Consider the following 15,364-nt stretch of genomic DNA (forward strand, 5'->3'; position numbering starts at 1 on the left):
AGGCAGAGAGGTGGCAGAAAAACAGACATAATTGCCTGCGGTGGTAAGTTATTGGAAAATGGATGAATTGCTTTCTTTGGGGAAGAGCTGCAAGAGTGCCAGGAATAAAGAAGCCTCCTTAATAACACTGAAGGTCAGGTGAAGATGTTGGGGAGTGATTCTCCATATGCTCCACCAGTGTGAGGGATGAGTAAACACACATAGCATGTTCCCTTTCTCCCTTCCTGCATATGCAATTTTTCAGTGCGTGTTCCTGAGGGCACGATTGTTTGTGTGTATGGGGCTCGTGAGTTTGGGTGTGTTTTGGAGAAGGGCAATTGCGCCTCTGGTATTGTTATTCTTGGCCAGCTGGGCTTGGCTGAGTAAGGTTAAGGATCCCTGTGATAGGGTGCTTCAAGTTCATCGCCATGGTTACAATCAGACACCCACAAGATGGTTCTGTTGTGTTAATGTGGGATTGATATAGAAAAACTATATTGCTGCGGCACACAGTCAGCCTTCAGGATCTATCACCCCCCCCCCAATAATGCCTCTCTGAACATTTTTATTATCCGTCTTCCAGCTTTTTCAACCCTAGTTTTAAATAGCGAGTAAATACACATACTAAGTGGGTTATAATCTATGCAACAGTTGTACATCTTTTCTGAGAGAGTCTGTTTTACAACAATCCTGTTTAGAATTGTTCAAATGAAGCATATCCTGTCGTGACATTTGCAGCTGTAATATATATTTCCACTGCTTCATAACCAATTGGTAGAAACCACTTTGAATGAGAAATGTTATTGTGTTAGGAATATTGCTGACTGTCAAAAGAGCTATTTACAAGTAAAACCAGTCAATTGGCAGCACAAAGAGAACATTACAGCAATAATTGCATTTCCAAAAAAACCAACCCCGCTCGGATCAAATATTTGTACTGCACTGTGTTGCTTGTTTTTTTAAGGCTCGTCTTCCACATGCAGCAAAACATTACAATGTTCAGAAAAAGAAAATCCTTGAACTTTAGTTCGATGAAACCACTTTGGTCCTTTTCTGAGAATTGTACTTAATGACGCATTTAGAAACAGACAGCACTGATTAACTCTCCATATCCTCCATTACTCCCTTAAAGATTTTCAAATCAAAAATCCCTCCACACAAACTGATCTGATTGAAACAGCAACAATGGTTTTATCATGATATATTTCAATTCTACCACTGAAATATAGTAGAACTTTGTCTTGTGGTTAAATTTCAAAACATTATACAAGTGATTTCAAACACTTGGCACAGTGGTCACCACTGCCGCTCTCCTGTAGGTTTGAATCTGGTTAATTTCAACGCTGAGATTAAACGTCCTCCTTGTGTTTGCACAGGTTTTCCCCAGATGATCTGGTCTGTGTCCAGCAGATGTGCAACAGACACCAGACCACTGAGAACCACACTCACTGAAGATCCATCCAAATGAATTCCCAATGTGGAAATCATTGAAACATAACAGACAGGGAAACACCATATTCAGTATTATGAGGTGTAAAAGTAAAATCAATGATACATTAAACATCATTTCACATGCTCTGTCTCTGTTGCTCTCATCTCCTTCATTTCTCCCCTTCACTCGGGCGCCCGATCAAAATAGATAAAAAGAAAACTGCACCGAGCACAAGAACATCCTGCAAACCAGAGACAGTCAGCACATTGCTGCCATTCTGTGGGTGGGCTGCCGATAACCAGTCACTTAGCAATAGCGGGGAGTAGAGGGGTTCGAGCTGCTGGATATTCCAGGACACTTTCAGTGTTTGATGAAGGGTTCCTGAAGGTAAGATTATGAAGCACTCTTAAAACTGCAATAAAACAATTGAGTTAGCAGTTGAGGAACAACAGTAAATAATTGATAGATTATAATAAATAATTGATTTACAATGTTCTGTATTTCATACCTTCTCTGTGCCGTCTCTGTGCAGAATTTGACACGGGGCAGAATTTCCTCCACTGAAAACCTGATAGAAGAACAATCTCTCTTTGAGTTACTGCTGCTCGATGTCAGCCTGTTTGGCAAGGGTGGAGGATTTCACACTGTTATCGATAAGGGGACCAGTCTTTGTTGTGACAGCGAGTGACAGTTGAGGAGAGGGACATGGATTCTGATCAACAGAAGTTGCTTGATCATCTTCAACTCTTGTATTCAGCAAATGTTATGTTATGTTAATGTTACGTTTTGATAGATAAAACTGGTTTTAATTTAATGGGAAAAAAACCCCACACACTACTGTCACTGGAAATAAAACAGGACTGTCTCACCGTGAACAGTGACACTTCAGTTAGTGTAAACTCTGGCTGTTGAAAAGTGTGACTGTGAAAGCACATGTGCACAGGGGGGATTGAGCGAAGAGTACTCCTGTGAAGATTCTATCTCCTCCTGCTCATGGTTATCAACGAGTTGAATCGAGGGCGGCGAGACTCAGATGTCAGCCAACCATCTATTCTTGGATGTCAATGGATGGGATTTGTACGGACTGAAGCCACTGCAGGCGACCCACGAAAACCGCAAACATGCAGCAGTTTTTCTGTGCTGGTCCTGAGAGTTTTAATAGACACGTGCTTGCCTTGTGCCTGCTCTGCCTGATCCCCTGGGAACACAGGACCTGACACCATTTGCACAGGGAGAAACACAATGACACCACAGTGCACATCCATGCATTCATTCAAATGCCCTTTGCATGCCCACACACAAACCCATTTCAGAGCAAACTCCAAGAGTTTCTCAGTGGGAAACTGGGACAAACTGTTCTGGCAGGGGAAAATGTCTGTGCTCAGAGAGCAAATCTAACTGTTTGGCAGCCAGCGAAGCAAGCGGGCAGCATGTGCACGGATACACACACGCTCGCGCGCACACACACACACACACACACATACATGCATTTTATCAAGTAGCAGGCCACAGTGGCAGATGTAAAATGGATGACATCTGGCCAGAGCAAGGGTTTCTCTTTGTATTCATGTGTGCCCTAATATTGCAAGAAACAGGGGGAGGAATGGACACATTCGGCATGAATTCACTAGATCCAGAAGTAAGAGGAAATCTCTGTCATGGAAGAATGCGCTAATATTACCTGAGGACAAGTAGCAATGGATGGAGGATGAGAAGAGGCCGAGGACAACAGATATTGAGAAAAGCTGAAAATAGGATGTTCAAGAATAAAGATGACAAAATGGAAGCAAAGCGAAAGCAGATCACAAAAAAGTTTTTTCCTCATTTTCATTCAATCACTCTTTCTATCCCCCCCCCCAGCCCTCTGCTGCTCTCGTGAGAAGTAAGTTCTGACTTGTTTGAGATGTTCGGTGTGTGTGTGTGCGCGTGTGTGTGTGCGTGTGTGTGTGTGTGCAAGCGCAAATGCAATGTATGTGTGGGAGGTGTTAAATTGAGCAGGTGTATCAGGAACAAAGGAGCAGGGAAGATCAGTGAGTCAACTTTAGCCAAGCTGTGTGTGTGTGTGTGTGTCTGTCTCTGTGTGTGTTATAAAAGTGACAACCTGGGGTATTTGTCAGGGGAAGGAGCACTTGGTGAATCCCAATTAGTGTGCAAGTGAATACACACATTTGTGCATGATTCACATATGCAAACACACACACAGAGTGTGTTGAATTTAGTCATTTCTAGTCAGCACTCAGTCATGCAAATATTCCTCTGAGTGATTGATTCTTGGTGGCTCTTTACAAACAAAGTTTGTTGTTGTTGGTTTTTTTTTTTCTCTTTAAACCAACCTTTATGAAGTGTCACATATAAATTGCAAACCCACTGAACAGATGCAGATGATTAAATAATATTTTTACTTCACAGTGATTGTTTATTGAGCAGGAGCCTGTGTGTTTAACAATATGCAAATGTACAAAAGCCCTGAATATGAGTGAGGTCACACTAACGATATCGCTCAGTATTATTGTTGTACCGAACACTTGAGCTCCAAAATTCATTTTTTCCACTTTGCTAAAGAGGTGCAGCGTAGGTGATATACTTCCTTTTCTCCTTCTTCCTGCCTCCCTGTACATTGACTGTATTCTTCTTTTTTTGTTTTATCTTTTAGTCAAACAGACCCCACACACAGTGACACACACCTACAGTTCTAGTTTGTCTTGTAATGAACAGAATTAAATCATCCAAGAAGCAAATGCATACAGTACAGTTAATAATTGGGTACACGCTTCTCAATGGGGTCCTGCATCCACAATAATCAGCAGCTCACTACAGTGTACTTCACATATGTACTGTATATTTCTGGGTCTCAAACATGTGGCACAACATGTGGCACAAGTGCACTTACCACGTGTCCAAATCACCTTTTGTAAGTGTAGCAGCAGGAGACCGGGTCACTGCTACCTGGCTCATGGGTCAACAGGGCAGAACGGGTCTTCTTGCACCTGGTGCACTGCTATAAGAAAAGGCGTGTAAAACAAACAGAGTTCACATTACATGCTGTACACCTCCCTGTGTGTGAGCGCATATTATTTTAGTGTGTCTGTAATGTTGTGTTATTTTATTAGTGCTGTATATTGTTATTGTATTCTTATTGTGTGTATTTTACTACACTTTGTATGTTTTTATTTATTTACTGTAAAGCACTTTATTATATTATATCACTATGATGACAATGGACCAATAAGATAATATTGAAATACTTCAGACCAGGTTTTTGTTGTTCCATCCTAAAAACAACAGTTTGTGTGGCAGCACAGGAAAATCTGTTCTGTAATTGTTATAAACATTTAAACTCCGTCAACAAAGTAGTCTATAGAGGCTTAAACTAATTTGGTGGATATTTGTTGCTGGGGTTTTTTGGGTCTAACATCTTGTTTTTCTGTTTGTTTGTTTTTGTATTTTGCTCGTTCGTTTTTTATGCCACCTAGTGATTTCACCATGTGTGTTTGCTGTTATTAATTCTGCTGGGATTCAATCCATTTTCAGCAGTGATTCTGGAGGCGGCGTGTCCTTCACTGCAGAATTATTGTCAGCATTGATTTAAAAAATGAGGTATCGTTATGGACTGATAAAGAGCACACTGGTTTAGAACTGTATGGACAATTAAATACATTTACAAATCAAGTATGTTTATGTTCACACAGTAGTTCTATCCCACTTTGAAACCAGTTAAGGGATAATTTGGGTTCTGGGACACAAAAACCTTCTGCACAGCATCATATTCAGACCAGGCCATCTAATATGACGGGTGTTTCTCAGGGCAGATACAATGCAGACCACAGGATTTAAAAAGTGCTTGAGCCTCACTATAATCACTTCATATTTGTATTATCTTGCAGTGATATCACTGAAGGCAACGCCTTAATTATTGAACTGCACTGACCACTCTCAAACACAACATTCCCTGCAAAATATAATAAAAAGTGTCAAATCAAAAAGAAAAAAAAGTCCATTATTAGTGTAAGGTTTCTATGCAACAGAAGAGATGTGGGAGTCAAGATCTCAGCATGTGCTAGTGCTTTTATGTATGTATGTAGCGTAGGCGTTCACTCCTTCTTACCTGCCGTCTCTGTGTCCACCATATCATGCCTCCTTTACTTTTAACTATGCAGTAAATGTATGGCAGTGTAGTGAAGACAAATGGGGGGGTTGGGTGTTAAAGAAGGGGATGCACACATGTATATAGTGTGTGCGAAGGAGCTAGAGAATTAAGGGGAATTAATGCACAGCCATCTGCGCACATACTACCGAATTGTGTTTACCTGCTTCACAATGTTGCATTGTGTTACCTACATTTAATGCCTTTGAATTCAGATGTCAATAGTGTCTGTGAAATTAAACAGATGATCAACAATGACTGTATGTAATAGCAATATCTGTTTCTCTTTTATTTTCCCCATTGCTCACCTACGTGCATCATGAGCCAAAATGGCCGACAGCACAGCTGTTTCTCCATCATGCACGTATTCAACTGGCAAGATCTAGGCTGCCAAATACATATACATATATTTATATATATATATATTTATATATATATATATATATATATATATATATATATATATATATATATATATATATATATATATATATATATATATATATATATATGTTTACCAGCCCTTTTACTTTAGATGAATGTGTGTATATGCATACTTAATTAGCCCAGTATTGAAGAGGCATTTAGACAAGAGACTATATGGACCTGCTGCATTTATGTGCCAGTTCATACCAAATGTTATAAATTGGTTAAAATTTCCCTCTCTGGTATTCATGATAAGACCAGCAGGAGGTGGTAGTGAAGTTCACTTTAATGTTTCCAATGCTGTGAAGTCAAGATGTTGGTTTTTAAAAATGCACGTGTGTCTGCTGTTATCTGCGTCTAGGCCTCAGATGTTGTTATGCGTGTGTGTGTGTGTGTGTTATTGGACTTATGAATGTGGGCAGACAACAGTTTCTGGTTTTGGCAAAAGTCTGAAATAAAATGCCATCTGAAATGCGCTGACCACCTGGACTATTACCCCATACACACAACTGCTTTGGTAAAGTTTACTATCTGTATCTACAGTAATAGCAGCGTATAGATTGTGTTCATTTCATCCTAAAGCCAATTGAGATTTTTTGACATTAAACTTCAAACAACTTTTCAGTGGGACACAGCGGACATACTCAAATTGTCCAAAAGGGTCAGTCCAGTTCAGTTATTTTAAAAAGATGTCCCTTTAGACATGTGGTCCAGTGACAACCTTGGCAATTTTATTTAGGTATATCATGTGGATCTGTCATACAAGGTCATATGATTTAAATGGTAAAATATGAAGAGATATTTCAGTATGATAGGTTGCAACATGAAAAGAAACTAGAAATATTACAATATTGTGTGAATGCATTATTCATTTTTACAAAAATGAATTGATTTGATTTTTATTAACAGTTGGACGTGGCGGTTGATCAGTGGCCAGATGGACACTGGAATATTTGGACTGACACATGCTTTGGCTCAGCTCATTTCCTGGTGGTTTCCAAACTGAGCACGTACGGTATTTATAAATGACTTTCCAAAGATACAGCATGTGAGAAGAAATTTGGGTGACGGTGATATATTTGTAAGAATCTGGTGATACAATATGTAGAGTAATACCGTGGTTGATACATGCGATGTGATACTGTAAAGCAAGGTGATATATTTGACTCCTCTATCCGTCTTTTATCTACCACTAATCCTTTGAGGCTCGCAGGGGAGTTGGAGCCAAGCCCAGCTGACACTGGGCAACAGGCAGTGAACAACCAACCTATCAGGACCGACAACATATGGACAAAACAACCGTCCACATTCAAATCAGAGTCTCCGAAAAATGACAGAATTCATAACATTTAAGTAAAAAAAATATACAGGCGGAGGTTCCAGTAGTTTTACATAAGCTTTCAGATCTGAGAATCTATACAATCCCTTTAAAATCCCTATTATTCTAATACTTATTGCTTTGAATGGCAACAGTCAAGGCATCCAGCTTAGTCTTTACTCTTCACCGTATCTGTGTTCAAACAACCTCTAACTGTCTGTTTCACCTGCCTCACAGTAAGTACAAAGGCTGCTGTTTACATCCTCTCACGAGTCTGTCCTTGAGTTTAACAGGTGGTGTATAATATTGTAAGTAATGTTCCACGTCCCAATCGTCGTCCTCACTTTACGCCATTTTCAGGAAAGAATATGTTTGTGCAGTTATAAAGAAGAAAGCGGGTGAATGGTAGGGTTTCATAAAGCAAGGAGGAAACGTGGAATTAAAAAAGAAGCCGGGATGAAAGACGGGATAAACGACAGGAAAGAGCTGCTGTGGTGAGAGTGGATTGAAGATAGGAGGAGCGAGCTGGAGACCAGGGGTTTTCCTGCACATCTCCCACCAGTGGAGAGCAGATGCTGGACCCGCAGGCCTCCACCAGCATGGAGCAAGAAAAGTTGGCATATTTTCAAACACACACACACATACACATGCATTTACAGTGCGTGTATATGCACACACCAGCACACCATGTATGGGTCATGAAGTGTGGTTAAAACTCAGCCAAGTGATGACAACGGGGTCAAATACATCCTACACTTGAATTCATACACAGCTGGTTGTGAATTAAAGGTATTTGCTCTTTTGTTTGATACGGGAAAAAAAGATTTGAAAGAGTGTCCATTGGCTTTGATAAAAATGGATGAGAGTGGATGGTTGTTTGTCTCTATATGTGGCCCTGAGATGGACTACCGATCTGTCCAGGGTGTGACCCCGCCTTTCACCCGCCCGCCGTGACCCTCATGTGGAGGATAAAGCGGTAGAAGACGGATGGATGGATGGTAAACCACCATCCCCAGATCCTCAAGCTGGCAGCTGTGCAAAGAAACCCCCCCAAAACAATCCCATTATCATTTGTCCCCTTCATTATAACCGCATCACTTGTGGTCATTTCCTCCCGGCTCCGCTAGTCTACATGCCGATGCGTCCTTGGGCAAGACACTTAACCGCGCGTTCCTCCTGACTGCAGTGTATGAATGGGTATGAAAGATGAGTGATAGAAAATGTGCTGCACATAGACACACTGTTTGAAAGTGTGAATGGGTGAATGGCAAAACTGTAGAGTAAAGCAGCTTTGAGTGGTCATCAAGACTAGAAAAGAGCTTTATAAATACAGACCATTCACCATTCTTCCTGTCTGCCCCCTCAGCAACGTTGACTCATACTGACAAAAAACATGACAGTAAGAAGTAATAAGTGTCATGTCATTGGATGGAATAAAGAGAGACTGGCAGTTTGCTCGAGAGTCAGCTTCTATAATAGACTCAGAGAATATACACTATGTACACACACACACTTCAATGACATCAGGGGCAGTGGGTCGATGAACATGTGGCAGAAGATGAGAGGCCATTAGAGTGTATGATAAATATTTGAAGCTCAGCACATGCAGATCTGAAAGCCTTCAATCACTCTGTCGAGTCTGTGGTGAAACTGCGTCTGTGGGCTTGTCTGCATTTGTGAACTGATGATGTTTGTTTGCCTTTTGTTTGTCTATACAGGCGCACTTTATGTCACAGCTGGTGTCAGGCATTGACCGACTGTACATTTGAAGTTAAAACATATTTCATTTTGAATAGGAACACATCCCAAAGGTCTTGGAATCTGCGTGCGCGTATATTAGCTGAATCACCCGTTTGTGAAAAAGGCCACTTTAAAGAATTGCAGATCTTCAGAGGAAGGTCAACAGGGTCACAAGTTCAACAGGTCATACGACTCAATCATTGAAGTGTATTGGCCTGTTTTTTTTGTAAGCTCTTTCCCTGAAGGCTGTTGTCCACCTACACTACCTCATTACAGACATAAGCAGCAAAGTTGATTCACATTCACAAAGGGAACAGTGGATTCACTGCGTGCACTGCTGCAATGTGCTTTGTTTGTGCTTATTGTTGTGATCTATCACCATTTGAAGGTCCAGTGGTACGACTATAAAAATATCCTAGACAATACAGCAACAGGCACCGCAGTCCCATGTTAGTGTGGTATACCCACTGTGATGATAAAACCTTCCCCTCAAAGAGAGAGCTACAACAGGGAATGCCATGGAAAGAGTCAGTTCAAGTCATCCTGAGGGAATGAAGGTCTGTAGAGGATTCCATGTCAATATAGTCAAGACATTTTAGTCTGAACCTAAAATGTCAGCCTCAGGAGACTTATTTCTTTACTCTCTGAGCATCGTGTAAGTCTAGAATTCAGTTTTCGAGACAAAAAAAAAAAATTATGGTGATGGCAATAATCAAAGCTTCACCCTGTGGGGCTCATGGATTTGTTAAGATATTGCAGTCTGGAGCAAAATGGTGGACTGGTATTGAGTGAAACTTCTGTCCCTAGAGCCACAATGCTAGTGTGGTTGAAACCTCAGTGGACACAATTAAAACACCATCACCTTCACCCAAGACAGCAACAGGAACCACAGGTAGTAAAATTGCAAATAAATAAATAAAGTGTTGTGGCAGAGAGATAGAGAGAGATAGATTAGATTATTGAAATTCACATTCAGTCATTTATTCAAATTCTTTTAGAATTTAGCATGGAGAACTGTTTTTTTTTTTCTTAAATGAAATGTCATTTCCTAACACAAAAGAAACATTTCACCTGATGTGTGGGTGACAGACTTCCCCATCAGTTTAGGCAAATTCAATTTAAAGGGATAAATGAATGGATGACTCATTCCTCAGTAGTTAGGCCTGTTCTGAATGACTGGGTATTTTCATGTTAATGATACACAAATCCACTCCATTTAATGTAGTTTCTGCCCATGTCTGTAAACCTTTAATCATAAAGATTACATTCTGGCATCGCCATGTCACTGAGCTGACATACTAATGTGTAAACTCAGGCCTTGTTGCTGGAAGCCATGATTTATTTATTTAAATAACTATATAAACAATAAACCTTTCATCGATAATATTCTCCTCCGAGATCTTCCCCCACACCTTTTTTCTACCCAAACAGTAATTCTGTTGCTATATAGTATTATTGACAATTAAGACAAACTGTAGCAGTGCTGTGCTGCATTATGGGAAATTGTCAGTGTATAAATTGTATTGTCTTCATTAATAAGGTAACGCCAATTGTTTTATGTTTGCACCTCAGTCCTTTTGACATTAAAACAACGTACATTTCTTCTCCTCTCTTATTTATTGATTTGTTTCACTTTTCTTTTTTCTCAGCACCAACTATAAAGTTGTAAATATATTACAATTAAAATACAAGATACATAAACTTGCAGGCAATTGGCTGCCAGTATTTATTCTTTTATTTTTAACAGTGGTAGCATTCCTAAATGACTACAATATTTTATTGTTTATGGATTCAAAGCACTGGCTTCTACTGTGATTGTATTGCAGTAATATACAGCAATGTAAAAAAAAAGAAAAGAAAAAGTACATAAAAGGCAAGTGGCTACCATAAACTTTCATGGCAACCCCTTTACAGTTCACCTTTGTGATTTGTAATTTGTAATTTAACCAAAGCTGTAGTAGCTGTAGTAATCTAGATCAAAACCTTGTACGGCTGATCTTTTTTTCTTTGTTTTGTTTTTTTACGTTTCCAGCAAACGTCCTTTGATTCTTCTGGGAAGATTGTTTCCCCATAAATCAGCCATTGTCACCTGTCCTTGAGAGTCTCTCCTCACTCCACCAGTCAAGAGATCAACTCCCCCGTGCCGTCCCTCAACATACAGCAGTACCATTTGTACAAAGTGACCCTCAAGTCGAAGACTGAGAAACCCTTACAGTTCTGAGGGTTAAAACCGTGTGTGTGTGTGTGTGTGTGTGTGTGCACACATGAGAACAAGGGGTAATTGAACCACTTCATCCCACACTTTAAAAAAGGGGACAAATGTTGCATGTGGTTGCTGTGGAAACCTTTGTTTGAACAGTACAGTAAAAAGATGTCCATTCCTCCACATAACACACACACACACACACACGCCCCCTTCCTCTATCTCCCACTCCTCCTCTCTTACTGTCATATTAGAGTGTACTTCTTGCATCAGTGATTTGAAAAGAGGCAGCAGATACATAATGAAGAGTCCTTGGATGCTGCAGCAAACAGTCAGCTTTTTAATCCTTTTCCTGCCTGGGAGGGCTGAGTATAGCCAGATCCCAGGAGGATGTTGAACAAGTGCAAAAAAAAAAAAAAGTTCATCAAAATACATATGAATATGAATGCAGGGATGCACACAATACAACACACACACACACACACACACACATCTCCCCAGGTGAGCGGCATTCATACTGAGAGTGTGTTGGTAAATTGTTAATATTGTGAGGTGCATTGCGGCTTATACATTTGAATGGTTCTTAAATTACATTTTAAATTTAGATGAGCTGTTTCAGTAGCTGACAAATGTGTTACCCTGTTGGTTGGGGTGTGGGCTTTGGTTCCTGCAGAGGCAGTGCAGGAAGCAGCCAATCAGGGGGGCGTGTGTCTCTACAAACACACGTGTGTGTGTGTGTGTGTGTAAAAAATTAATTAACAGCCTTTCAATCGAGCACATCCATTACGGCATGTGATCATGCTCAGAGAAATTTAATGAAATTGAATGTTTGATATTGTTTCTTCAATTTCCTCTGCAAGTTAACATTTGCACAGCCTCCTCTCATATTTAATACCTGTTGGTAATCATCAACACTGTACTGTACCAAACCTTAGTGCTCACGCGGCATGGATCTGTGCCGCAGGTGCACCCTTGGTAAATTGCTGTGTGAATAATACACAACTTGTATATATGGACATCCTGGGGGGGGTGTTTATAGGCCACATATTCAGGCTTTAAAAGTCGTGATATTAAGTAGCAATAATTGTGCCCAAGTCACAAAATAGAGCTTTTTGTTCATGAAAACGAGCCTAGTGAATTTTGAACTGTGACGTATTTCCAAATTTCACAAATTCAATCCGATTTTAAACAATACTTTTTGCTCAGGTGTGTTTATATGGCTGGTGAAAATGAACAAAAAAGGTTTCATCAGATTGCCTACGATGTGCTGAAAAAAAAGGATATAAGACACTCTATATTACACACACATATATATATATACACATATATATATATATATATACACACCAGATATAACGACCAGAATATATATATATATATATATATAAACATACACACTGTACATTTTAACATAGTAATGAAAAAAATGAACCCTGTGTTCTAAGGGTTAAAATCTTGTGATCCATACAAATAATGCAGATACTTGCAGGATGTACATATGGATTTAAACCAGCTGGCACCCAGCATTTAAACCCCCATATTTCACAAACAGTGCACCCAAACTATTGGGTCAAAGAAGGCTTTTCACTTTTGTGTACATGCTCGATATTCGTGCATGTACTGATTTATCTGCGCCGTGCAGCTATAGCACAGACAGACAGATAGATGTGACCAACTTTGCACTCACAGTACTATTATTACTAACTCCAGGTTTATTCACAATGTGCTAAAGAGTAAAGGAGTCTGTGGGCCATCTACAACAGCATGCCTTGGTGAAAGTAGGAAAGATAGATAAATGAAATAAGTCTCACTATCTCTATCTTGCAAGGTGTCTCTCTCAGCCCCGATGTACTGTAACCATAGCAACTGGCACCCAGCATCTCCTGAAGGGAACAAGAAAGGGATCCATGATTCATATCCAAACACACAACAGCCTGAGAATCCAAATATACTTAGGTAAACTTCCACCCCCAGACAGTCAAGCTGACAGCTGTGAGGAGGAGGGGCCAAGCAGAAAACAAATAAACAAAAACAATCACATTATCCTTTGTTCCCTTTGTCTTAACCACATCACTTCTGGTCGTTTCTTTCCGTTTCCCTTTTGAGATCTCAGCAATGTTGACTCATACCGACGAAAACACGACAGTAGGAAGTAAAGATGTTTCGCCGGAGAGTTAACCTCTGTGGTTACAAACCAAGACAGTTCAAATTCATCAGTTGAGGAATTTAAGACATTTCAGACCAGATAATGGGATGAGCACAAGAACAGTCATTTCAAAATTGAGATTCAGTGTTCGTATGAAAACACATGCAAATGCAACATTCAGTTGAACTTTCCGTCGGGCAACTTTCTTCTCCAAAAAACGCCATCATCCAGAAATCACTTCATAGCCAACAACAACAACAAAGAAGTCACAGTGTCTGCCAATAAAAACATGATAAGCAAGCCAGAACTACACATTTAGTGCCCAGATTACTGCGCTGAATCATAATAACCAAGATTGGAATCTCTTCATTACCAACAGTCCCCCCGTGTTGTCACTCATATTGCAATCTGGTCGCCTTTGCCACATTTTGCCTGCTCAAGTAAGTGGCAGCAATCAAGGCCCTGCCTGCTGGGCCCACTATAAGGCAGCTGTGCCTCATTACCAATCAGAAGAAAAGGGAAGACAGGGCCTCTGGGAGACTCCAGTTTGGACTGTGGCGTTATGTGGACAAAAAGCATAGAGGCTGCTCTTCCTGTCCTGTTTGTCCTATGTTTTTACTGACTGTTTATCATTCACATATGTCTTGATTTGCTGCTCTGTTGCTAGGCAACTTTTTCTCTTTTTCATTCAATGTGCTTGGCTACAGATTTTGCCATTTATGTGAAGAAAATTGCTATTATAAGGTCACACGGCAGCATAGTGTTTAGTGCTGTTGGTGCCTGGTTGGAAAAAGACCTGGGTACACAGGGTTTGCATGTTCTCCCTGTGTGTTTCCTCCCCCAGTCCAAAAACATGCAGAGGTTACACACTAACACTCTAAATTGCCCGTGGGTGAATGTGAGTGTGTATGGTTATTCGTCTCTTTTTCCAGGGTCTATCCCCCGTCTTTCACCCTGTGTATGAATGGATGGATTGTATTTATATGTTGATCTTTTCATCACATGAGAAACAACGTCATACAATGCAACACAACACAGTGAACTAGCAGGTAACTATTAGTTACTCCAAAACACAGTATTTCTCCATCTCTTTTTAAATGCACATTTGTTTTAAACATTAAATTGCCAGTTGTCGAATGTTTGGGATGTGTCTTTTAGCAGTTGATTGACATGTGCACTTCACCAGTGAAGACATATACTGTAATGCACCCCTGCATTCTAGACCTGTGGTAAGGAAGCAGCATTGGATTATTCTAGGCAATAGCTGGAAGCAATAGTCAGTTACATAATCTTCCTATATTGTGGTCATCTATACATATATACTGGTCCATCGACACTATAGTTGGTCCAGTATTTTTGGTCCAGGAATTTAAGTTTGACTAACTCACTAAAGATTCTATAGTGAATTAAAGGTAGGATTGAAGATCCTGGAAGTTTCTTATGACTTCTGTGCAACATTGGTAACTATCGGTACTTTTCGACCTACCTGTCCAGTAGAAACAGAGCCACCATGGCATCACTTTGCAGCCCTTCCTGGGCTTTCAGTTGTCGCCGCTGTTCAAACGCAGCACCGATGTTCACTCTGGTCTTGGATCTCTCTGCATCAGCCTTTTTCTTGGCAGTAGCCTTCCCAAAAACTGTCTTCCGTTTGCGACAAACACCTGTTGTTGGCACCTTTTCTGCGATAACGTTGCTGCAACTGTGTCACAGGGCTCTCAAGTTTGGAACTGAGGGTGGAGAGAGATGGGGGATGATGAGCAGGTGGTGATTGGCTATAGTGTTATTTTTGCCTTTCAGAACAAAAAAAAAAAACAAATTAGACAAACAATGAGACATTTGTGGTCCCAAATTGGCAGATTTTGATTTTGGAACGACCAGCAACAAGAAATACTCTTATCATCCATGCATGGAAATAGCATCATTCATTCATAGATTACCAACTTATGTCCTGTGAGTTTTATCATTTATTGTTTAGC

Source organism: Solea senegalensis, linkage group LG6, assembly GCF_019176455.1.
Source record: "Solea senegalensis isolate Sse05_10M linkage group LG6, IFAPA_SoseM_1, whole genome shotgun sequence".
NCBI lineage: Eukaryota > Metazoa > Chordata > Actinopteri > Pleuronectiformes > Soleidae > Solea > Solea senegalensis.